This window comes from Panthera onca, chromosome E1 (genome assembly GCF_046562875.1).
Source record: "Panthera onca isolate mPanOnc1 chromosome E1, mPanOnc1 haplotype 2, whole genome shotgun sequence".
NCBI classification, from domain to species: Eukaryota; Metazoa; Chordata; class Mammalia; order Carnivora; family Felidae; genus Panthera; species Panthera onca.
Genome location: NC_138352.1, coordinates 1,592,778 through 1,614,987, shown reverse-complemented (window position 1 = coordinate 1,614,987; position 22,210 = coordinate 1,592,778). Strand labels below are relative to the sequence as shown.

Here is a 22,210-nt window from a genome sequence, read left to right as displayed (position 1 = left end):
GGACTCTGCAGGTAACCGTGTCACCGCCCCTCTAGCCCTGTGGGCGGCGGTCCCTTTAACAGACCTGACCAATCGCGCGCCCATTTCCGCGGTCGCTCCTCGGCGCGCGGGTAGGGGCTGGATTGGCCGTGTCTGGCGCGCGGCCTGCTCCGCCCCTGCGGCCCTCTGGTTGGTGGCGGCGGCCGCGGGCGCGGGGCGGGTCCGCCGGCGGGGCGGGGCGGCCGGTGCCCGGGGGCGGGCGGGCGGCAGGACAGCGGCCGGAGCCCGAGCCCGAGCCGGAGCCGCGGCGGCCGCGGAGCACGGGCGCCGGCGCAGTACAATGAAGCAGCCAGCGGAGCCGGGGTGAGCGCGACCGGGGCCGGGCGGGGCGCGGTGGAGGGAGCGCCCGCGGAGAAGGCCCGGGCGGGGGGCGGCCCGACCCCGCAGGGTCCCGGCTGTGCCGGGGGCCGGCGGCCGTTGGTGCGGCGGGGCAAGGGGATCGGCCCCCTCCCGGGATCCCGCCCCGCTGTCACGACGCGGCGTTGACGGGAGACGCCCACCCGCGACGCCCCCGGGCGAACGCCTCGTTCGTTTGGGGTCGGGCGTGGCGGTTCGGGCTTGACCCCAAATGGAGGCGCCGGCCGGCCCATCCCCTCCAGCCTGCCGTCCGCGGGCTCCGGGCTCCGGGCTCGACCCGGGCCAGGGAGGGCCGTCCACTCGCAAACTAAAGGAAAACAGCTCGTAATTTTATGAATGGGCCCCCCGGCTCCTGCCGCCCCCCTCGCCCGCGTCACTAAATGCTTGGAAGTCGAGAACCGCAGTTACTTTTACGCGGATCTGTCAGGGGCCGGCTGCGCTCGGGTTGTTTTTCTCCAACTCCTTGGAAATCGCGGGTGGCGGTGGGGTGGTTTGCGTGCCTCAGACAGGAGGCGGCGGCGTGCCGAGAGCCGGGGGATCGGAAGGTTAACAAGTGACATTGGGCTGAGGCCTAACGCCAGGTGCCCTGCCCGGGAGCGCGGGTGTGACGGTGGAGGCTGGGGCTGCCGGCCGCTGGCTCGCACCCCAGCGAGACCGAGGCACCGGGAGGAGGAACGCACAGCTACTCCGGTTGCACCACGCACGCCGCCCAGATCTCACGGCCGACGCGGGAGTTGGTGCAGGGGAGTTTTCCCCTTTTGCAAACGGTTTTTGGAAAACGTAGCCCCTCAGTGGGTTGATGGTTACTTAAACCATCGGTCGTCATGGTTACGGGGCATCAAATGTAAGGGCAAAGTCTGTTTCCACCCTCGCTCGCTCTCCGAAGCTATGAAGTACTTTGTCACTACGTTTTTACAGACACTGCGCCGGGCGGACATACTTTTTTAGAGTTGAAGGGAAAGCGTGGGCTCCTTGAAGGCAGGGGTGGTACCAGATTCCTGTTTGAAGTCCACCGTGGTTCTGCTCTGCACAGGAATTGAAAGGAGTCGGCCTTCTGCACATTTTGATGGTTCTCATCAAAGGATTTAAAGGATTCCTTTCAGGAGCCAGATGTAAGCTGGAAGGAAAACAATGAGTGACTTTTACATGGAGACCAATAAGGAAAATCAGAGGGGCAAATGATCCTTGAAGTCCAGGATAGGGGGTATTTGAGCAGGCCAGGTTTGTGAGTTTAGAACCAGGTGACACAGTGAAGCTTGTCTCAAAGGAGGTATTGAAAGAGTCAGACAGCCATTTCTATTAGTTCTTACTCAACCCTTAAGCTGTTTTGGTATTTCAAGTTCTTCCAAGAATTGGTAGTTGGTCTACACTTACGGAAAACAAGTAAGCCTCCCAAGGTGATGGGGAGAGAGCGGGCCTTTTGCCATACAGCTTCTTTCTTTCACACGGGCCTCTCCGGGAGTGTCCGTGAAGGCCTCAAGTCCATGTGCAGAGAGGGCTGTGGGCGAACTCAACTTGGCCTGCATTTATCTCCAGGAAGGGGTGCTATGCCTGAGAGGAAGGAGATTAGCAACCTGATTCAAATCAAGATGGTGGTCATTGCAACAACTGACAAGTCACCTGGGGGCTGGGACGGAGGGAGGGAGGGAGGGAAGGGAAGTGCAAGAGTGTGCTTGGGCTGAGTGTCCGGGGCTTGGAGGTTGGAAGAAAGTAGCATGTGGCCCTGTGAAAGGATTGGAGATACCACACATACCGAAGGTATTGTTTGTTTATTAGAGATTATGTTTTTGGAATACTTCTGGAAAAGCAGCAGGAGAGATTAGGCTTTTCAGGTCGAATCAACGGACAAGATGTTTTGGAGTCTTCATCCAAAAGAAATCGCGTAGAGTCGAAAAATATTCATTCAACTAATTTTTATTGAGCCGATAGTGTGCCAGAAACTGCCAGGCATTGTGGGTTGTGGTGGAAAAAACGAAAACGGGTGGAGAGTTTGTTTCTACATGTGGTATGATTCGCCTTCCCGCCAAGTCAAAAAAGCTCTCTTTTAAGGATCTTCTGAAGTCCTTGAGGAAAGAAAGGGAGAAATACACCGAATATTACTTAGTGTAAGAACAAAACAGAACAACAGGGGAGAGTCTTCCCACTGTAGATCACTTTTGGTGTCAAACTGAAACTTCAGAGAATGGTTTTCCGTGTCAGGTTTGGTATAAACCCGTCTGCATCCTCGTATCTGTTGGCCAGTATCTTTTCATGGTGTTGGCTCCTGTTCTGCCTTCCTTCTAGCAATTTATTTGTTCAAAAATTTGGAAGTTCATGAAACAAACATCGTCCCTGGCCGCCAGATGTTTCCACTTCATTTTCTGGGCCTGAGTATCCCTCAGCATCTGCTTTCTTCTGTCTGACCCTTGGGCTCTCCTGAGCGTCCCCCTTGGGAATTGTTGAGGTTGCAGGGAACGTTTGTTGTTTGATCCTGTCCCAAAGCAGAAGGCAGCTAATACAGAAAAGAGAGCATTTGTTTAATTCCAACTCTGCTATGTACTCCTTTCTCGCCCTCCCTCCCTCTCTCTCCTCTGCCTCTCCCTCTCCCTCCCTCTCTCTCTTTCTCTCTCTTTTCTCTGTCCCTCTCCCTCTCTCCCTCTCCCCCTCTCCCTGCCTCCAGTAGGAGATATATATACACATACATATCTCCAGTCCTTGAGCAGCGCTCTAAGGGAGATAGGTTGTGGTAGCCTCATTTTATGGAAGAGGGAGGGAACTGAGGCTCAGAGCAGTTCAGTAACTTGTCTAGAGTGATAAGCGGGTTAGATGGTGGAGCAAGAATTTCAGTCTAGAACTTTCTGATTCCAAAGCCTGCTTTTTCCATTGGACTCCATGGCTTCTCCCAGAAGAGGAATCGCAGTTCTAGCACAGTGCCTTCTTTGGACATATGGAAGGTCAGGTTCAGAGATGTTCAGAGAATTGCTACAGTTAATATGCTCACGGTGGACCAAGAATTAGCGCCCTGTGTCCTGCCTCTCTGCCTGGTACCGTTTTGGGTAATTCACGTGGCTGCTGGGAGATTTGAGTTTACTGCCCATACTTACCAGGGGGCATCCCAGTGCTTCCATTTAGCAGCTCTGTGACTTTGGCGAATTTTTTTTTTCTCTCTATACTTCAGTTCTTTATCTGTAAAACGGGGACAGTATGCACATTTCAGCCATGCTAAGATATGTACAGTTTGTCTCATCTTAACATTTCTGAAGATAAGTGTCTCATGATGTATGGGGTCTCACAGTTGTAGTTGGCAGCGATGTCCTCTTTTTGCACATAAAATAATGGTACATCGTACAGTAGTGGCGTCTCAGATGAACCATAGTAGCATATTCTTTATAGGTAGTCGTGAGGATTACGCGAAGTCGCTCACATGCCTGGCACATAGTGAGCACCCAGTATCAGTGGATGCTATTGAATGACAGGGCTAGGGTTAAGTGGTGGGTCACTCTGGAAAAGCTGGGGACATCTCAGAAGATTTACCACTTGGAGTTTAGGCACTAATCCATGATCTGTGGGCCAAAGGAGCGTTTTCCAGTTTGCCTGGAACTCTATCCTTTGGCTGACTCTTGTCCCCATGAGAAGTGTTAACTTCAGGAGCTAACGAGCCATGGACAGACAACTCCCTTTGTCCTGCCTATTCATTAAGGTCTTTGTCAACTTTAAATCCCGAGTTAAAAAGAAATATCGTTATAAGAAGATTGGAAACTTAAACTGATGTGAATGCTCTCACGTGTGACGTTTAAAGCACCTCAAGGTTATATATAAGATTCTGTGTTTCCCCCTTTCAAAACTTCTAATGTTTAATTGCTTTGGGCGAAGTGTCTGGGAGATTAATCAGAAGGAGGCTAGCTGGTCATGAAAGTACAGAAGCCCTTGACTAGCAGCAGTAGGTGAGGTAGAGAGAGCACTAGAGTGGCCGTCGGAAGGCCTGCTCTAGTCCTACGGTTTTATTATGTGAGTTCTTGGGCTCATTTCACCACTCGGAGCCTCAAGGGTCTCTTTTCCAAAATGAGGACTGGATTTCTCAGTCTCCTCCCCCGACCCCCTCCAACACAGTATCGTAGATTATGCCAGTTTATGAACTAAGGATCTGAGAAATTAAATGGTTGAAAGACACTCACTGCGTTAAGGATTCCCTGAAGTCTCACTTGGGTGTTTGTGATAGTGCTTTGTAAAGCAGAAAACAATAGTCAGGTGATAACAAATGAGTCGACTATCATTGATGGAGAATTGCTGTGTGCCAGGCACTGTCTCTACTTTTAAATCTCACATCGCCCTATGAGTAGTAGATCCCACTATCAGTCTTATTTAAGATGAGAACACTGAGGTTCAGAGAAGTAAGTAACTTGTCTGTGATCACACAGCAAGGATGAGGGCTAATGTTGCTACCTGTATGAGCGCTATGGTTGTTTCCGATGGACCCTGCCTTGTCTGGGAATCCTCTCAAGCCATGTGCCCTAGGAGTTTTCCAGTTCAAAAGCAGGATTCCCCCTGCTTTATTTTTTAACTTTATTTATTAATTTTGAGAGAGAGAGCGTGCAAGAGTGCATGAGTGGGGAAGAGGGAGGGAGGGGGAGAGAGAGAGAGAGAGAGAGAGAGAGAGAGAGAGAGAGAATTGAATCTACCTGGGGCTCGATGTCACAAACCATGAGATCATGACCTGAGATGAAGTCAAGAGTCAGATGCCTCACTGAGCCACCCAGGTGCTCCTAGATTTCCCCTGCTTTGAGTCACAAATATCCTACTCTTTTCTCATGTACTCAACACCTGTTTAAATTTGAGTTCTTGTTCAGGACATCTGCTGTGTACTGGGAGAACTTTGTTCAAGGTAAAGAATAACCCCTATGGGAGTTGTAGGCGACTTAAGTCCCTGAAAGGCAAAGTTTTTCTTTGATGAACAGAAGCCAGAACCTGGGTCACTGTGAGCATAAGTGGGACCATTGAGAGCAGAATCCAGCAGCCTTTCCGTGTGGAAGCTGGTGGGATAGGAAACATGGGTTGGCTTTGAAACAATCAGGTAACCTCTCTCTTTTGGGTTTGCCTGAAATGCTGGTTCTGAGGGCTTTGCCCTACTAAGAAGTTTATTGGAACTAACAAATTGAGTGCCTCCCCGGCTTATCCTAACAACTGAGAATGGCCCAGGGCAAGAGGAACCCTCTTCAGTGGTAAGCTTATTTGGGATTTGAGATTTAAACCCACCCCTTGGATTGCTCCTGCAAATAATCTTTCAGAATCACAATATGCATTTTCTGAGTTTCATTTCTCTGTTGTTTCTTACAGCTGACATAAGCTGGCCTGTTCTCTTATTCAATTTTAAATTCTTTCTTACATCTAATGCTGTCTTTTGAAGCAGTGTTCCTAAAGATGGTTCTATTTATCATTTGGGGCTTGAAATAGAGAATTTAAAAATCTTGCCATTGAAAGGACTGACTGAACAATGACTGTTACTCAGTCAATAAATATTTGAGCATCTACCAGAGCCAACGATTGTGCCTGGTGTTGGAGATCCAGTGGGGAGCAAAACAGATGTGGTCTCTGCCCGGCGTACAGCACATTATCTAGTGCAGGCAATAAACAAGTCGAGATGTATGCATTGTGTGTATATATTACACTGTGAGAAGTGTGAAGGCTCCTTCCTCTGAAGGGGAAGAACAGTGCACTGAGCAGGAAGAAAGGGAGCCAGCCAGCATGGGGAGAGGGAGCGGCATGTGGAAAGTGTGGCTGTGGGGAGGAGGGGCGAGGATGGGGAAGGAGGCGTCACAGGGAGACCCAGGGAGAGCCGTGCATAGAGATGAAGAGCCAGGGCTCAGGAGCCAGGCATTGCTTCAGGGGCCTCGGGGATTTCTTAGCCTCGTGGTGCCTCAGTTTCCCGCCTCCAACTGACATCAGGATTGAATGAGCTGATGTCTGCGAAGTCTGGAGAACAGTGCCAGGCATGTATAGGAAGGGCTGGGGGCGAGGGTCTGCTGATTCTCACACAGTGGAGAACTTGACCTGGAGTGGGTAAGCCACTGTTCTCGGTCAGCATTTTCCATCATTCCGTGTGTAAAGTGACCGCAGGGCTGAAGAGGAGACTAAGATAGCTAATATGCGTGTCTGCTGGACGCATTCTGCGGTAGCTCGGTGTTGGTCCGTCTGTCATACGCTAACATTGAGCACCTGTGCATGGGGAGCACTTGCCATGGGGCCTCTGCTCCAAAGGCTGTGGGTGCTGTGTTCGGCTGGAAGCAAGCGGGGACCAGAAGCAGTGTTCCTCTGCTCCTTCCTGCAGTTGTCTGCATTCGTGTTTGGACATGGGAGGTCAATTTTTAGCCTTTTTTTTTTTTTTTTTTTTTTTCCTTATAAGAGGAGGCAGAGGCCAGAGGCTGGTGATCAAATGTGACAACTCAGAGTTGCTAAGTGCAGTGCCTGCCTGAACTCCATGCCCTATGAGATTTGGTGTGGTGCTTTCTCAGGGAAGCCGCCACACGTCAGGATCATATAGGAAGAAATTTCATAAAAGGAGTCACTGGCTTTGGTTCTTTGGCCTGGTTTGGGATGTTTAGTAAAATAGTATAGACCCAGCCGTATCAAAATTTGTATTTATCCTGCAGAGTATCTGTTAGAACTGATCAAATTTGTATATAATTGCATTCGTTCCTTTAAAATTTTCTCTTTATTCTGGAAACATTTTTTACATTAAAAAAAATTTTTTTTTAATGTTTATTTATTTTTGAGAGACAGAGAGGAGACTGAGAGCAGGGGAGGGGCAGAGAGAGAGGGAGACACAGAATCTGAAGCGGGCTCCAGGCTCTGAGCTGTCAGCACAGAGCCCGACGCGGGGCTGGAACCCATGAACCGTGAGACCACGACCCTAGCCAAAGTGGGATGCTCCACTGACTGAGCCACCCACCCAGGCGCCCCTGGAAACGTTTCTTAAATTCACAAAAGAATAACATAATGAGCCCCGTGGATCTATCATTGTTGCAATAATTAGTGACATTTTCCTAATCTTGTTCCAAGATAGTTTCAATTTGAAGCCATTATTGGTGGATTTTCTATCAGTGTAAATGTATCTTTGGAATATAAAATTATATGGTAGATATGGTCCCAGGAAAAAAAAAAAATTGTTGCATGCTGCCTAATTACAGGACTGGTGTTGGTAGTTAAAATTCAGAATCCTAAATGAACACTTCTTACAAGCCCTCATGGACTTGCTTGTGAAAAGTAGGCATCCCTGACTCGGCTGCACACGGAAGCCTGTAACCTGGGGTCTCAAATTGGAGCCCCGTGCCCCCGATCACATACTCAGTGAGAGTGATGCCTCCTGAGGCTGGGACAGGAGGCCCATCCAGACTAGAGGGCCGCCCTTGCAACTTGACAGGAGAATGCATTTGAAGTCTGGGTCAAGGGCGCAGAACTTGCTTCTTTTGTAAGATGGATCTGAACCCACTGGATACTCCAAGGATGAATTCCCTTGGACTGTTTTCCCCCTTATTTCCCTTTCTGAGTTATTCTGCTATAAAAACTGTTCGATCCCTTCAATGAACCCAAATTTTAAAGAGCGTTTCTCAAGTTGCTCCTTGTTTTCTACTGTACTTGCATTCATTCATTCATTCATTCATTTATGACCCAACAAACATTTAAGAAGCTTGCACAATGGGTCAGATAGTGTGCCAGGTACTGGGTATATGGGGGTGAGCAAAATTGACAAGGTCCTTGCCCTCCTGGGAGAAGGAGAAAAGCAGATGTCTACTAAAAAATATGTCATGAGAAATGGTGAGAAGGGCTATAAAGGACGAGAACAAAAGGGAGTGAGGTGAGCGGGCGGAGCTGTTTCCTGAAGAGGGAGCAGGTGCTTCTGAGCAGGCCTCCGTCCCTTCCTCCTGGGAACAGAAAGGTGCCTGGAACATAAACTAGGAGGAGAGAGCCATGTGGCCCAGCTGAAGCAGAAGGCAGGAGGGACTAGATCACACAGCACTTTTCAGAATATGGATCTTAACCCACGAGCAACAAGAGGCTCTCTTGGGGTGTTGGGCAAGAATGTGACATGCTCATATTAGGAATTTTTTTTAATTTAATATTTTTTTTCAGTAAGCTCTACCCCCAATGGGGGGTTTGAACTCAAGACCCTGAGATCAAGAGTCACATGCTCTACTGACTGAGCCAGCCACGTGCCCCCACATTAGGGCATTTTTTAAAATCACTCCCATGACAGTGGGGCAAATAGATGGAAGTCGCCGTGGGGAGAGCCATGAGGGGGATGCTGCTGTCTTCCAAGCAAAAAGGTGGTCATTTGGACCAGAGCAGTGGCAGTGAAATGGGAGAGAGAGAGACCATTCAGGAGAGGTTTAAAGAGAAAAATCATATCACTTCGTAAAGGACTAGGTAAGGGCCGCCTTGCTTTTGCAGTGAAGACAAATATAAATTACTCCTGGCAGAAAACATTGGCTGTACATACTCTGCAACTCACTGGTATTACACTTCCCTTGGCACCTGTTTTTCAGAAAAGCTGTTCTCCTGATTTGCTCTTAAATCTATTCTTGAAAACCGTCAACCATTTTTGAAACATGCTCATTGAGCATCTACTATGTGCTGGGAAGATAGAGGTGACCAAGACAGCCCGGGCCCTCAGCCCATCTCCTCTGCGCCTCCACATCCTCCTGGCAGCAAACACAAGTCCCCAGGCTGGGGGTTGTCCTACCTTCCGAAACCTTTGTATGGGCCAGGTTGGAAGGGTGGCCCTCTCTTCTGGACGGGCTTCCTGTTCCAGCTTCAGGAAGTGGCTCTCTTTGCCAAAGTACGTCATCAGTAGCACGGGTCTCCAAATTGAGGCCTCAAGGTTAGAGTCTTCCACGTGTGGTCCACAGTCAGGGATAAAGTAGTCTTACTTTCCTTCTAGAAGATAGGGATTGTGCCCTGTTCGTATTTGTATCTCCTCCCTCTCACACCCCCCTCCCCTGTCCTCACTCACATCGACAAACCAGAGCACTCTGCCCTTGGAGGTGTTCAGCGGGTGTTTAATAGCCCCTGGTATTACTCAAAAATAATGCCAGATGAGCCCTGAAGAGGGCTCTAGGCAGCAGTGGGAGGGGAAGAAGCTTCCTGATTTGGGGAGAATGCCTGTTGGGGAGGCAGCTGTACTTAGACCTGGCCCTGCAGGTGGGGTGACTTGCCCTCTCCTTGAGGCCAGTTTCCAGGTGAGGGGAAGAGCCTCCCTCCTCAGATCACCTGTCACATGGGAGGGAGTCATAAGAGACATCTGGATCTACACTGGAACTTTGAAGTTCTAGAAAGGAAATGGACTTGAGGCAGAGATGGAGGTTAAATTTCTTCTACAACTTTTGTGATTGTGATTCTGAAAGAGAAAAATGATGTGGGATGTCATTAGCTGGTTTCCTTGGTAACTTTTTTTCCCTTTGCTTTGCTTTGGAAGAAGGGACTGGGTCCCTAGACCAGGTTGTCTAATAACCAGAGAGGAGGTATTTATTGAAGACCAGAGTGATGTCTTTTCTGGGAGACTTGCAAGTCTGGTTGGAAAGGCTTTAAGCTGAATATTAAGGGGATAGAAGAGAAAAGTATAAAAAGAAAAAGAGAAAAGTGTACAGGAAATCTACAGAAGCTGACAACACAGAGACCTGTGTGACTCAGCAGCAGTGTGGCCACCAAAGTGGTGCCCAGAAAGTCTCAAATGGAAATTAGCACCAAAGCTGCTTGAGAACAGTGTGGAGGGAAGGGGTCACGTATCTGTAAACTCCTGCCTGAGGCTGAGCAGCCAATGCCTCCAGGCACTGGAAACCTTAACAGGTAAATATGATCTGCTGGTAGGTTGGAATAGAGCAAAGTGGCATGGGCACCCCTGGCCCCACGGAAAATCACAGGAGACATTCCCTCTGTGTGCCCTGACCACGGAAAGCTCGTGGCGAGCATTCTTGTTGTGATGGAAAGAGCAGGGGCAGGTATGTAATTGTAGGACAGACAGCCCGCCAGACTGAGGTGGCAATGATTGTGTTCCATAGACAGATCTTAAAAGAGGCCACCGGCACATGTCGTAGATCATGTAGACATTTTTAGGCGACTTATTAGAAGTGGACCATGTGGTAAGTTTAGCACTACCTTGCTGATATTTTACCTCTGAGAGCAGGTAGAGGGAAGTGTGTGTGTGTGTGTGTGTGTGTGTGTGTGTGTGTGTGTGTGTGTTGTGGGGACAGGGTGCTGTTTGGACCTAATGATGACAAATAAGGAAAAGCCAGTTGACATTGTGGACAGGGTAAAGCTGTGTGCGGAGGGCAAGGGAGCCTACGACCGCAGCCCAGAAATAAGCACAGAGCTTGGGTTTAGGCTTGGCTGGATCCACAGCCCCTGCTCTTGGAGCATCTCCTACCTTATACTGTTGTTTCCTTTGATAAAAATGATGGAACTGCTATCATGGAAGCTGAACAGGAGCCATCTTGGTGTCTTCAAATCCAGATGCCTGATGGAAATGACCTCTTGAGTATCACCCCATAGCAATGACTGATTTAACGTGGCTCCTTCTTGGTCTCCGTCTGCCTCCCCCCTCCCCCCACTAAGAGTTCAGAGCAGACACTGCAGTACCTGTACTAGAAGTCTGAAGGGAGTTGTCCTCGGGGAAAGTCGAGCTGCTTGCCCTGGCTAAGTTCAGAGGCAAGATCGAAATGGAAAATAAGTCAGAGAAGACCCATGGGAAAGGAGTTGCTTTTGTTTTAATTTCCCAGGGTAGGATAATGTCTATGGGGATGTGATGAGTGGTATTCGATCCTGATGGGGTAGGTTAATAGTAAAACAGGAGCATTAACTTTTTTTTTTTAAGGCTAAACCTCCCAACAGAAATGACTATTGATCATATTCTGAGCCAGAGACCAACCTCATTTGGTCAGCCTAGCTTTTGTGATCAAGAGGGGTGTTGGCAGAGGCTTAACAGCCTGAAGCAAATTTTATTTCATGAGGTCTGATTTGTGGCATGAAAATCTTAGGGAAGGAGAAAACATACCTTGAGTTTCTGAATTCGGTGATAGAGTTGCTTTGGCAGCAAATGTAGCAAGTGCAGGGCCCGGAATTTTCTGGAGCAGATGGTCAAGAGGTCCTTCAAACTGTGTGAACTTATAATGCCAGAGTGCTAATCGCAAAAACTAAATTCTTAAACATGTTTAATAAGTGTATATTTCTATAACCCACAGCTTAGAAGAAGTCTGCCAGAAATTACAGGTCTTAGCTGTACTGTGGCCTAAGAATTTTAGCCATTTTGTGTTATCTGTCAGAGTTGACCCATTAACTGCAATTTCCTCTCCCAGAAATAGCATGCTGCTCCTTCTGGGTTCCCTTGTACAGTGCTACAATTGGGTACTGTGGCCTGTCACCCAACACTGCACAGTGGTGGTTAGTAAGTGGTGAGTGAGGTGGGTACTCTATCTATAGCAAGCTAAGGAAAAAAGTGTGATTTTTTTTTTTTTTTTTTTGGCTGCATTTTCCTAATTTAAGAGTTCACACAGGTGCCCAAATTGGTATTTAAAGGGGAAAGGAAAGGTTTTTGCTACGTTAAAGGAGGGTAGTTACCTGGTTCATCCGTGTCTGTATTTCTGCCCGTTGTTGTAGGGTACACATCAGTTTCTCTGACTGATTACAAAAAACCTACTGTGATACTCTTGCTTGGGGAGGGAGTGGCCCTGCCAGACAAGCAGGGAGCCCCGAAACTAGCTTCAGAACCCCTCGTCCAACCGGCTCGATGACTTCAAGCCAAATTCTTTGGGGCTTGAGATAGGACCTATCAAATGGATTATCCCCACACTAAGTTAATATGGGCTGATTACCCAGTGATCCTTTGAGCATTCAGCAGATGACGCTGCTCCCAAGGCAATGGCCGTGCTTGGGGACTGTCGTGGGGCAGGTCCAGACTCTTTTGCAGTGAAAGTCAGTCTTCTGTGAATCTCTTAAATGAGAGTCTCTTGAAGGTCTTCACCCACTTTGTCATTCTTTTTTAGGGAGTTCTTTGAAGAATCTTAAAGCATGCATTCGCATGGCATTAAACACGATAAATTCTTAATTACAAATGATTAATTAGATTGTTTTCTTCCTGATTAATAGCTTGTAAGTCAGTGTGCCAGTTTTTCTTTCTTTTTTAACGTAAGCAAGCACTTAAGTATGTTTTGGAATGTTTGCTTTTCAATTTTTTGGTTGTTTGTAGAGAGTCTAGAAAGGAGCCACCTATTTTCCCATTAAGGTCTTTGCTCCAAGAGTTAGGAAAAAAACAAACAAACCATGGAACTTTGGGAGGCACTAAGACTGTTTTCTTGGGGCAGGACTTCATCTTGCTCTCTTTTGTTCTGCCCAGACTTCTAAAAGTCCACGCACCCACCCTCCAAAGGGTGTACATCAAAAAGTTTTTAACCTGTCACTCAGAACCATGTAACGAGTTCTTTCAAGCAGGGTTTTAAAAAACCTTTGGCGGGGGGAGGGGAGAAGTCTATGTCTTCTAGAAAACTGAGTGTGAAGTCTTTGTATTTGGTGGTGGTAGGGTCTTTGATGTTCATCAGGTTTCCAAACGGCCCTTGAAGGAGAAAAGTTGAGGAGGGACTCCAGCTCTAAAGTCTCCGTACCACTCATCTAGAAAACTCTCAGGCCAGCTATTTAGAAAGGAGGGGCAGATTAACAGAAGTGAAAGAACATAGAGCACAGACTGCAGGTTTCTAAGGGGCGGGAGTCCATGCACGCAAGCCTGGCTTCTCACTGGTCCTCCCTGGCTACCCCTGGGTCCCTGAGATTCTCCTTCCTCCCTACTGTCCTCTCTCCCCTTTTCCAGTCCTTAAGGTATCCTTTGTTGGGAGAGCACTGGATAAACTTGTCCTACAAGCCACGTACCGTGTGCCAGGATATTTTGTCCTTGGTTTCTTCAGTCTTTTTTTTTTTTTTTGGTCAGTGTCCTGACTGTTCCCTAACTTCTCATAAGCCTCTCTTTTCATTTTTCTTGGGTTTATCTCTTACATCACCTCATTTTCCTCCCTTTCCTCCTCCCCCCACCTTTTTTTTTCTTAATGAGTTCTAAGTTAATCTGTTCCCTGTCACTGACTTTTCTGTTAGGTCTGGTAATTCTTATCTGCAGCCAGAAAGGGGGACCTGAGCTAGACAGAGAACCCAGAGGCTGGTCCTTCCATTAGTGTGGTTCTGGACGGTGGAGCCTGCTCCTACCTGGGATGCCGGGGGTCTCAGCTCACCCCCTTCTATCCCAGAAGTCAGCCATCTGCTCTGGTGGCCTCTGACTGGCCAGGAACACACATATGCCATTGCTGTCACAGGCTCCTACCTTTCTTTGTGGACCTCATATGTATCCTGTGATGGCAAGCTGTGCTCATGAAAGTAGGATTCTGTTTTATATTCCTTATTCCAATGTTGCCAGAGGCAGAAAAGACAGAAGTTATTGCTTTCAGAAAGACTGTTCTTCCAGAGGCAGGCCAACATACAAGAGAGCATCGGCGACAAATGTGCATTATTGCAACAAGCAGAAATTTAAACTGCAGTAAAAGGTGATCATTTTCTCTACCTTGCGTAGCTTAAGCTTCTTCCCCTCTCCGAATTTCTTCCCTAGTGTTCTGGGGAGTCAGGGGTCCGGCCCTGAAACGGTTTGGGAGGAAGGTCTCCTACTCTTGCTGCTTCTGAGGATTCATTAGCCCCTTGGCAGCATTAACCTTCACATGGAGGTGGGCATGTGATCCAGGAGGCTCTGCTTAGGAAACCAGATCTCTGAATTGATAGAGCCATCTCATGAGCTAGTAATGCAAGCTGTTGGTAATTACAAAAAACCTACTGTGAAATTCATCCAAAATTAATGAAGAGTCAGCACTGTGGATTTTAAATAACAGAGAAAGTTATGGCATCGGCTCTCAGTTATCTGAGTAGATTATTTCTTGCTGGTCTTTAAGCCTTTAGCTGGTTTCCCTTTGCTCCCTGTTGTGCCCAGGGGCTCTCTTCCCACTCCAGTCTGCTTGGTTTATGTTCCTCCCACACAGACCCATTTTAATGGGAAGCTACTGAAAAATGCAGTGCGTTCCCAAGTCAGTTGTTTGGGATTATCCATTCCACTTTTCTCTTCGGTGAACACAGAGAAGTGAAAAGTCCAGTGTGTTTATAATTAATTTTTCTTACTGTTTATTTATTTTTGAGAAAGAGAGAGAGAGATAGAGTGCAAGCAGGGGAGGAGCAGAGAGAGAGGGAGACACAGAATCAGAAGCAGGCCCCAGGCTCTGAGCTGTCAGCACAGAGCCTGATGCAGGGCTCGAACTCACGAACCGCGAGATCATGACCTAAGCCGAAGTCAGACGCTTAACCAACCGAGCCACCCAGGCGCCCCAAAAGTCCAGTGTGTTTAAAAGAAAACAATAAAAATGTGTGGAGAACAAAAACTTGGGAGTGAAAACCAGATAGATGAATAGAACATGTCTGCATTTCCTGACTTTGATTTTTTTTAAAGGAGCATTGTTCAATACTTCATTTTGTGTGTATGTCAACATTTGAAGTTCTCTAGATTGGTGCGTGCACAGATCAAGATAAATGATTAAGATATTTTGAAGCTAAGATCTTTACTGCTTTGGTGACGTACTTTACAGGTATAACCATCCCTTGACTTAATAGGGAGGATCTCTGGTCTATATGTACCTTCATGTGACTTGAAAAGCAACTATTCCATTTGAGTAGATTTCAATTAGGATAATGGCTGTGAGACATCTCACGATGATACAGTTCTTAGACTCTTAAGATAGAATTGTCAAATTATAGCAAATAGCGTTGGAAATTATTCTGCAATTTTCTCAGCAGATTGTAATTTCTCCTTCTGTACATCTTGTTGTTCTGGAAATAATAGTGTAAAGGTACCTTTTTCCAAAACTGATTATTTTCCAAATACGGTGGTACCTTTTGGTGTAAAGGAAATGACAGAGGAAGATTGTGGTCCAGGAGAACAAGCAGGGAACAGGGGTTTTTTTTAGCCTCTCTTTTATTATACCTTCGGCCACATTTTCGAAGAGAGACCGAGAATTGCCGCATGTGTGAAAGAAGATTGGTAACTGGGTGGACTTGAAATGAAAGTGAGATTTTCAGAGTAACAAGGTCACTTTGTTACATGGTTTGGAGAAACAAAGGATGTGTGATCACAGCAGGTCTGGCAGCTGGGGTTGGTGGAAGTGGAGAGTTCGTGTAATCTGAAGGATATTTAAATTTATTTGTATGATATTTAAATTTCCATGTTAGAAAAAGCTCCTAGAGAGCAGTGGTTCGTTAAAACAAAAATGGAAAGTCAATTTTTAAAAAATGGGAGGGGGAATGTGCATGTTTGCATCGTTACAGGATATTGAAAAAAATTTTTTTTAAATACCTAGGACATAGTTTCTTGACGGAGGCAGAGAATGGTGGGAACAGTGCCTTAAGGGTTACGTTTGATGGGGAAGTGCTCAAAGAAAAGACTTGCCTTGAAGGAAAGTTTCTGTGGAGCTGTGCCCTGCATTTTGAGTGATACACCGAAGCACAGCTGACCCCACGTTAATTTTGGCCTTTCTTATGAAGCGGGATAAAATAATGCGTTTCTGAGGAAAAAATAGTAAGTTATCATGAAGTATCGAAGCCCCGCGGTGGAAAATGCCAACATCCAAGAGTCCAAAGCAAATTCAAGAATCAACACCCTAAGCGTAGACCTCACGTTGACTCGCCATCTTGATTTACCTTACTGTGAGGCCCAACGGGTTCTTGTTGGGCACCCCAGAAATGCCAGGGATCCACACCCCCAGAACAAGTGTTGCAGCTAGGACTTTGGCTTCCTGGTATTTTTCCTGGGAAAACGTGTCTGATCTGAAATAGTGCCCAACTTGATAGAAACGTCGCTCACCAGAGGTGGCTCTGAGAAACTTTGGTTTCCCAAAATAACAGATAAAAGTTCTGGAACCCCTTGAAAGAGTGGCGTCTTCACTTTTGGAAAATACACCCCTTCAACCTCTGAACACTATGCACCGTCTCCCTAGGAAACACATGTACACACAGACCAAATTTTGCACGTAGATGTTAAGAACCCTTGACGGGGCGCCTGGGTGGCTCAGTCAGCTAAGCGTCTGACTTCGGCTCAGGTCACGGTCTTGTGCTTTGTGAGCTCGAGCCCCACATCAGGCTCTGTGCTGACAGCTCAGAACCCGGAGCCTGCTTCGGATTCTGTGACTCCGTCTCTCTGCCTCTCCCCGGTTCACATTCTGTCTCTCTGTCTCTCAAAAATAAATAGACGTTAGAAAAAATCCAAAAAACCCTTGACGTAAAATAATACGATGCAAGGTTTTGAAGAGAACGTTAGGAAGGAGCTGGCATTTTTCATTGGCAGGTAGAGGCGCTCGCTTGGGAGTGTGCTTTGTGGCTTGTTGGACAGTAAGATTTAGCAGGGCTGGAGCATGCGGCCAGGCTGATTTTGAGAGAGTTGTACAGATGTTGAGAGTAGTGCTTCCAGAAGGTGCAACTCCTCAGTCCCCTCAAAAGCTGGGGCCAGTGTTTTCTGTGAGGGACTTTTTGGAGATCTTTTTGTTTAGGTGCAGTTATTTATTATGTGTATATGAAAAAGCAGTACCGACTCTGCATTTATTTCCCTGGTTACTCATATGCTTTTCCCCTTAGAGTGAAACGACTGACGCAGCCTTTGACCAAGTGGGTTTTAAGAGCCTAAAATTAATGTGAGATGAATTGCTTGTTATATTAGTTGTGAAGGAGATATTGCGTACTTTATTATGCACAACATGACTTCAGAGTTCTACCATTTGAGAATATATGTACATATATATATATATATATAAATAGATTTTAAAAAATAGACTTAAAAATGTGTATTTTAAAGTCTATTTATTTAGAGAGAGAGAAAATGAACAAGCGGGGGTGGGGGCAGAGAGAGAGAGTCCCAAGCAGCCTCCGCACTGTCAGCACAGAGCGCCAACGTGGGGCTTGAACTCACAAACTGTGAGATCATGACCTGAGCCAAAACCAAGAGTTGGCCGCTTCACAAACTGAGCCACCCAGGCACCCCGAGAATATATATATATTTTAAAGAAAGTGCCTTATACAAACTACATGTATTAGATCTGCATCCTGCTCTCAGGGCCTCTGCTCCACTTCCAATGGGCCTGGCATGTGAGGCAAGCCGAGGGTGGCAGCTTCTGGTCTAAAGGCAGGCCTGGGAGCACAGGTGTAGACCTTGGAGTCCTGTTGGTGGCGACAGCTCTGCGATTTCCACTTGTGGACCCCTGGTGGATGGCGACTTGCAGAGGAGCTTTTATTTAAGCCATCAAGATCTAAGAAGTCACTGCCACCCAGGGGTATTCCCCCCTTCTCTTGAAGGATCCTTTTCTTTTTTTTTTTTTTAATTTATTTTTGAGAGAGAGAGCAAGAAGGGGAGGGGCAATGAGAGAGCGAGAGAGAGAGAGAGAGAGTGAGAGAGCGAGAGTACGTAGAGCCCGATGCGGGGCTCAAACCCACGAACCGAACCGTGAGATCATGACCTGAGCCGAAATCAAGAGTCAGACACTTAACAGACTGAGCCACCCAGACGCCCCAGGATCCTTTTCTTTGTTAACGGCTGGCTTGGAATTTCAGTTTCCTAAAGGAAATGCATTTTCCCAGCAGAAACAACATTATACATTGGTTCCCTGGAAAGGAGAGGTACCATGTTCACAGTCTGCATTAGGAAGGCTTGTGCTCCTGCAAAGGATACTGCCCAGTAGAGATGATCCGGGTATAAAGCTAGATCTCACTTTCTCCTAGCAAGTGTTATAATATATTTATAATATGTTACATTCTGGAACTAAAACCCGATGCCCAGTTGCTAAAAATATACTAGACTGTAAACGATATATTTATTTTCTGTACTGTATGGAATTTTCTGAAAAGGACATAAACAGGTTACTTAGGTATTAAGTGCAGTGTTCATTCATTCATTCAACCAATAAATATTTAAGTGCCTACTATGCACAACATTGGGAACACAGCAGTGAATAAACTAAGTTTCTGCCCTCATAGAGCATGTATTCTGTGGGCTGAGAGGTAGCAAGTAAGTAGCCATATAACACAATGTTAGGTAGTAATATTGTTCTTTAAAATAAAGAGAACCAGGAGGTAGGGAGGCCGTGCTTTAAGGTTAAGGTTGTCAGGAGAGTCTTCGTCTGGAGGAGACATTAGAGTTGAGTCCTGCTGTTAATTAATAATTTTGGGGAGTAACACTCATCTTTCGGGCCGTGGAATTCAGTGAGGCTTCTTTGTAGAGATTTTTTTTTAAGTTTATTTGTTTGTTTTGAGAGAGAGAGGGAGAGAACATGAGCAGGAGAGGGGCAGAGAGACAGGGAGAGGGAGAATCCCAAGCAGCTCTACACTGTCAGCACAGAGCCCAATGAGGGGCCTAATCTCACAAACCATGAGATCATGTCCTGAGCCGAGATTAAAAGTCAACGCTTAACTGACTGAGCTACCCAGGGGCCCCTTCTTTGCAGAGATTTTGACTGATTAATTTGAAGGATTTTTGAGGAGTTGGGACTTTGGTATCCATGACCTTTTGAGAGAATGACTGACCTTATCTGGTTGGTAACCTCTTTTGCTTACTATCACTTTTCCTGTGGCAAGAACAGGAGGAGAAATAAAGTTGCCTCTGGCTGTCCTCTTGGTGGTTCAAAGCCCACCAAGCATCTCCCTGCTCTCGGGTTGGCTTTGAGCTTTTGGCCACCGAGCCTGGTTTTCTGATGTTACGCATGCCTGGCGGTCTTTAAAATGAACAAACTGACTCTTCACTTGTTACTCCACAAAGTCTGACAACCTGAATGCTTTCCTTGGAAGGGTCCCCACATCCAAAGGCCAACTGACCTGAGACTGGCCATGAGTTCCAGATACAGGGACCTGGGTACAGGGTGACGGGTTATAGCTATTGGCCTAAGGCTATTTTTCCCCCCTCCCAAAGTTTTTTTTTTGAAGGGGCAGAGAGAGAGAGGGAGAGAGAGAATCCCAGGCAGGCTCTGCGCTGTCGGCATAGAACTCATGGGGCTTGAACTCATGAATGGTGAGATCATGACCTGAGCCGAAATCAAGAGTTGGATGCTTAACCAACTGAGCCACTCAGGTGCCCCTTTCCTGAATGTCATTTTTTTTTTTTTTAATGCTCTATTTATTTTTGAGAGAGAGAGAGCACAAGCAAGAGAGGGACAGAGAGAGAGGGGGACAGAGAATCTGAAGCAGGCTCTGTGCTGACAGCAGTGAGCCCGATGTGGGCTCAAACTCGTATACTGCGAGATCGTGACCTGAGCCAAAGTCGGAGGCTCTACCGACTGAGCCACCCAGGTGCCCCTCCTGAATGTCATTTTTAATTGAATGTCATTTGATTTCATTGACAAAATCAATCTTCTAGGAAATAGTATATAGTAAAACCTTGGATCACAAATAACTTGTTCTGCGAGTGTTCCGTAAGATGAGCAAACATTTCCGATAAATTTTAACTTGACAAATGAGCGATGTCTTAAAAAAAAAAATGAGCGATGTCTTAATAACCAGTATCTGCATAAGGGCCACAATGGACAGACCCAGTACCATACATCTTCCTTTCATCCGTACAACATCCTGTTGTTATTGCCACCTCTTTGCAGACCGGGACAGTGACGACACCTGCGAAGAGAGGAAGGGGGCTAGCCCTCCAAGGAGAAGCCTGTGTAAGGGCTTATGTGGAACTCCTTTCATCCCCACACAGCTGCTGTGAGGTAGACTTTATTCTTCCCATTTTGTAGATAAAAAACTGAAGCTCGAAAATATTATGTACCTAACTTGAGGTCACACAGCTGGTGAGGGGCTGAGCTGGGGTTTGCTCCCCATCTGAGTTGGAAAAGCATGCTCTTACCACCCTGGCAGGCGCCTGCCTCAGCTCCCTGAGGCCACCTGTCCCTTGCTCCCCTCTTCCCTCTGTAACTCCTGCTCTGCCCTCCTCCTCTTCAGTGTCCCCTCAGCCACTTTGCCAGGTCCCTGAGCCAGCAACCCACCTGAGAGTCTATGTCAGGGCTGGGTGTTGGGGGCTGGACCGTGGGCAGCAGTCCCAAGTTGAGCAGTGCTTCAAGATATTTGGAGGGCTAGTAGACCGTAAGCATTTGTTGACAAAGACCTTTATACACACATCCACACATGCATTATATACATATACTGACATACATGTGTATGTGTAGGTGGCGATACAGAGGAAAATTAAACTCTCTCTAGCATATCGACACGCTTACCTTTATAAACGTTGTGTAATCAGTGTGTGTATTAGTTTGTGTTTTTTTCCTCATTTATCGTGATTTCACTTGCATATTCCCCCATTTCTATATAATTTACACACTCTTTGTAAGGACTATGTAATATTTCCTGTTAACATACAGGATCCTTGGTTGACTGAGGTATTAAGCTTTGTGGCCTGGCAAGGAATGTACGTGATAGCGTTTCTTCTTCAGGGAAAAAAGTTCTGAGTTTGGCTTAAGAATAAGTGGTTTTTGAAAAATTGTTCTGTAAGTTAGAGGCGGCTTATTCACCATAGTTTCAGTGGATTTTGGCTGGAAACATGCAGTAGGCATTTGATGAAAAACAAACATTTGTTTTTTCCAGATCTGAGTTTACATTTGGATCCAAATTTTATAAGCAATCACAACTAAACCTTATAAAGCATTTTTGGGTGTGATTTGTTTGTTTGTTTGTTTGTTTGTTTGTGTATGAGAGCAAGAGAGCACGAGCATTGGGGGGGGGGGGGGGGGGGAGCGGCGCAGAGAGAGAGAATCTTAAGCAGACTCCATGCCTAGCGAATAGCCCAACGTGGGGCTCAATCCCACAACCCTGGGATCTTGACCTGAGCCAAAATCAAGAGTCAGACGCTCAACCAACTGAGCCCCTCGGGCACCCCTTGGGTGTGATTTATATGTCCAACCAGGCAAAAACCCTTTAAGAAGCTGAAACAGAGACAATTGAATTGACAAAGAAAACTCTTTAAAAATTAAGGTTATCTTGAGGCTAAGAATGTAATTGCTGAACTACAGGTGATAACAGAAAACACCTTCCAAAACAAACGTCCCAATTTTCAACCTCTACAGCAGAGGATCAGTGCCAAGGAAATAGCTGCTTCTTCCTCTTCCTGGTGGTGGTGGGCATTGGTAAAGGGAGTTGCCTAGACCTGTTTGCTTTGCATTTCTGCCCTTACTGGCAATGATGCCTTAGGCAAGTTTCTCAGCTTCTCTGTCTCCCATTCCTCATTTGAAATGAAAACACAATTCCAGCCTCTTAGGGCCACAAAGATGGAATGAGGAGTGTCTTGATGTCTCTGGGACTTAAATCTTCATTCAAAGTTTGTTTTCCATAACTCAGAACTTTGCGTGAATTAGTGCATGCCAAGTGAGCTGTCTGGGTGATGCCAAGATCTCCCCCTGCCCTCCCCCCACTTCCCCTGGCCAACTCCTCATTTTAGGAAACTTATTTTTCCTGCTCCATTTTAAAATTTCTTGTTTGCTGCCTGGTTTAAATTAGGGTCCCAAAAGTTGAAGATTTTTTTTGCATGTGTAGAATAGTAGATGGCATTCAATTTCTCTGAAAGACGTTCCAAAAAGTTGAACGTAGGCAGACATTTCTGAAATGGTTTTATTACATATGTTACCTGCACAGTATCGTTAGAGGTCACTTCAAGAAAATACTTCGTCATTCAACGAATTCTCTTTCTACTGGTTTTGGGTATTTGTAAAGAATGATTAGTCTCCCTTCTGGGTGGATGTGTAATAGTATT

General features: G+C 46.6%; 1 protein-coding gene across 5 annotated transcripts in view; it reads left to right on the top strand.

Moving 5' to 3' along the window:
- Window positions 1–208: 208 nt before the first annotated feature.
- Window positions 209–22,210, top strand: part of TEX2 (testis expressed 2) — a 104,505-nt gene continuing 82,503 nt past the window's right edge. For 3 of the 5 annotated variants that reach the window (XM_060645699.3, XM_060645693.3, XM_060645694.3), the window contains exon 1: window positions 209–342. The gene's annotated coding sequence lies outside the window, so the exon portion shown is untranslated. Of the gene's footprint in view, window positions 343–1,314; window positions 1,509–22,210 lie in introns of those variants that run through there. The other 2 variants (XM_078438293.2, XM_060645697.3) reach the window with 2 other exon arrangements.